Below are 3,904 nucleotides of genomic sequence, written 5' to 3'. Positions count from 1 at the left end.
GAGGGTCTGAGCAGAATCTAAGGACCTTTCTGGAAGGTTTGAGTCCTGAGAGAAGGTCTGCCTCAAAGGCCGAGCCCTGCTAAGCCCTTCAAAACTCCCCATGGAGTTGGTGCAGGGCCGCTGCCTTTTCTAGCGTTTCCCTCCTTCCCTCCCACCCTCAGGGCAGGGGCAATAGTTCCCACTCTCAGTTGCCCAGTGTCACACAGCAGGTGGAAGCAGGAGCAGAAGCCGCTCAGGTCCTGCTCCAGACCCTCCTACCTGTCCTTGGTCCCTGGACCGGTGGGTCTCAGCTGGTACCATGGCAGCCCCTGGTGTCCAGAGCGCGGCCCCAGTCCCCTGGCGGGCAGTGTCCTTTGCACAGGGGGAGGTGATGAAAGGGACCTTCGTACCCGCGGCTTGGTCTTCCTGCGCACTTTCTGAAGCCTCTCTCCTGTGACTGAAATGCCCAAGTGGGGAGGTGAGGTGACTCGGGAGAGAAAAGGAGAAGTAGCACCCACAGTCTGCTTCCCTCCGGAGCGGAGCAGCGGGGACGGGGGCAGCCGACCCCTCACACGGGCGTTAGTCTTGATGGGACCAGTTGGACCAGAGTGCTGAGCTGGGGGCGGGGACTTGGTAACTTCCACGGAGTTCAGAGTCAGCACCCAGCTCACAGGAGCACGTTTCAGAACTAACAGGTGTGGGAGCAAGGCTCAGAATGTTTATAGAATAAAAGTTAAATGAATGGATAGGTGGATGGTAGGTCAGAGGTAGATGGATGGATGGATACATGAGTAGGTGGGTGGTTTTTGGGTGGGTGATGGCTAGATGAGTGGATGAATACATAGATGAGTGGATGGATGGATTGATAGATGGATGGTTGATAGATGAGTGGGTGGGTAAATGAATGAGGAGGTAGATGTGTGGACGGGAAGATGATGAATGGATAGGTGGATGGTAGGTCAGAGGTAGGTGGATGGATGGATACATGAGTAGGTGGGTGGTGTTTGGGTGGGTAATGGCTAGATGAGTGGATGAATACAGGTAGATGGATGGATGGATACATGAGTAGGTGGGTGGTTTTTGGGTGGGTGATGGCTAGATGAGTGGATGAATACATAGATGAGTGGATGGGTGGATTGATAGATGGATGGTTGATAGATGAGTGGGTGGGTAAATGAATGAGGAGGTAGATGTGTGGACGGGAAGATGGATGGGTGAATGAGTGAGTGGATAGGTAGATGAATGGGTGGATGGAAGAGTGGGTGAATGAGCAGGTGGTGAATGGATGAGCGGACAGAGGTGTAGATGGGAAGATAGGTGAATGGGTTCATGGATGGGTGGGTGGATAAGTGGAATGGTGGATGGACAGATGGGTATGGGGAGACGGATGGGTGAGTGGGTAGGTGGGTGATTGGGTAGGTGGATATGTGGGTGGTGGCTGGGTAGATGGGAAGATGGATGAGTGAGTGGGTAGGTGGGTGAGTGGGTAGGTGGGTGTGTGGATGGTGGCTGGGTGGATGCAGAGGTAGAATGGCTGATGGAGGGATGGGAGGACAGGTGGATGGGGTCAGTGGGTGGGCAGAGGTAGCAGTGGCATATAGCGAAGAGCACACTGGTTGGGGGTCAGAGAATCTTGCCTTTACCGATTTTAACCCGAATGCCCTGTGGGACTTGTAAGTCATCTGCCGTCTTAAAAGGAAGGTCAGCTTCTTTATCTGTCTAATGGGGCACAGTAGTCCCTGCTCCCCACTATCCGGTGATCAGAAAGATCCCTGGGCTGCACGTGCCCCCGGTACCATGGTCTCTCCAGCCCTACTGACCAGCCTCCCCGGCCCATGTGACTCTCCTGTGAGGAGCTTCCGCTTGCCCTGCTCCCGGGGACCCTGTGAGCAGCGTCCATCAGCTTTTCCCGGTAGAGGCCCAGGGAGTGCGGTGCCCAGCCTGGCCGCCGTGGATGACGCCCAGGTCCCCGAGGCCGGCTAATACAGGCGGAGAGGCCATCTCCGAGGTCTAGAGGCAGGTCCTGCTCCCAGCTCTGCGCTCAGTGTGGGACCGGAGGAAGTCACGGCATCTCTGAGCCTCACTTTCCCTGAAAACTGGGGTAAGAGCAGCACCCACCTCCCAGGCGCCCGGGAGGCTCTGTGATGGAACATGTGTGGGTGCTTGACCAGCGTGGGCCCCGGGATGGCCCAGGGAGGCACTGCCACCCTTGCTGTCACCTCCGTGGTGAACCAAGAGCTGCCTGCAGGTTGCGTGGAACCATGACCCTGTGGGAGGAGGCCAGGTGCACGCAGGGATCCGGGACGGGGAAGTTCAGGGAGTCACGAACCAAGGGTACCCGCGGCCAGGGCGGCCGGCTCTGATGCCAACTCTATGCGGTCGCTTTGTGGCTTCACGTGCATCTGGTCCAGCGCAGACCTGGGCCTGGCCGCGCTCCCTGTACCAGCTGCTGACCCTGGGCCCGCCCCCAGCTCCGAGCCTGGTTTCTTCATCTGTAAAAGCTGGGGCCTCAGATGAGCTGTGTGCTTGGCGCCCGCCAGGCGGGTGGGCCGCACCCTCCCCACTGAAGGTCCAGGCAGGGTCTGGAGGGGACTGTGAGAAGCTGGGATAAAAGTGCAGACGCCCCCAAACCCAAAGGTGGCTACCACCTGCCCTGAGCAAGCCCATCCCGCCTGCCACTCCTCCCTGCAGCCCCTGCACATCCTGGGCATCGTGGGGTCCTGGTTATGAGCTTGGGTGAGGGGGGGGGAGGTTATGGCCTTGAGAGACTGCTCCTTGGTCCCGCCCCCATGGGGCTCCCAACACCTTGCCTTGAAGACCCAAGGGCCCCCCACAGAATCCATGGGTGGGGCAGCCCAAGTGCCTGGGTTGTTGGGTCAGGAGCCCCCGCAGACCCACGTGACCAGGGCTTAGTGCGGTGCTAGGTGGAGAGGATTAGGGACTGGGGCAGCTACAAGGCAAGGTCCCTCTGGCCCTGGGTTCCCTCCTCCCTTCCCCCCTCGGCTGGAGCCTCCCTTGGAAATGCACCCCCACCATCTGCCGACCCTCCCCCCTCTGTGGGCGGTGGGAGGGGCTGTGACTGGGGCGACCCTCCCCCCTCTGTGGGCGGTGGGAGGGGCTGTGACTGGGGCGGGGGAGGTTGGCTTGCCTTGTAAACAGGAGGCTGGGGGTTCCCAGGGCTAGGTGGGGGATGGGCCTGGTGCTCGCTCTGGGGGAGGAGCCTGTGCGTGGGAGGCCAGGATGCCAGGTACCCGGAGGGCTGCGTACCCTCCCGCGGGGGTGCCCTCCTCCCTAGGTCTCCCTCTGTGGCTGTCTCCCATCTGCACCCACCTCTTCCCCCCCACACACACCCTGGCCTCCTTGCTTCTCCTGCGCTTCCAGAATTTCAAATCAATGCCCGGGTGTGAGCGGCTCCAAGGACCTTCTAGCAAGGGAGGCCTCCCGGGGCAGCATACACCTGACCCCGGGCATCTCTGCTTTATGAGCAGGGGACCGGGGCGAGAGCCGGGCGGTGGGAGAGCTGGGACTGGACCAGGACTCACCCCTGACCTGGTCTGGCCTGGTCCTGGGTGCACTTTGTCTCCCCGGCAAAAGCAGCTGGGCGCGGGCGGAAGGAGGGTGTCACAGGTCAGGGCCTGAGTCCTGACACTAAACGAGCTTCCTGGCCTCACTTTTCCATCTGGGGAATGGGGGGATGGAGACAGCTCAGAGAGACGCAAACAAGGCCAGACGGCTTGGCAGGGCGGCCCCGGAGGGCTGGGCGGAGGGCTGGGCGCAGGTGGAGGGGGTGCAGGGCAGGGGTCTGTCCTGGTCACATCCCTGCCCCCAGCGCTGAGCCTCCTCCCTCCCGCGGCTCAGGGCTGCCCGCCTTCTGACTGCCAGCTCCTCCCCGCAGAGCCCCGGACCCCAGCTGCAGCGTTTCCAC

This window comes from Myotis davidii, unplaced genomic scaffold (assembly GCF_000327345.1).
Source record: "Myotis davidii unplaced genomic scaffold, ASM32734v1 scaffold142, whole genome shotgun sequence".
Lineage (NCBI taxonomy): Eukaryota > Metazoa > Chordata > Mammalia > Chiroptera > Vespertilionidae > Myotis > Myotis davidii.
The sequence above is the reverse complement of the archived record's forward strand: the minus strand, read 5'-3'. Positions refer to the sequence as shown.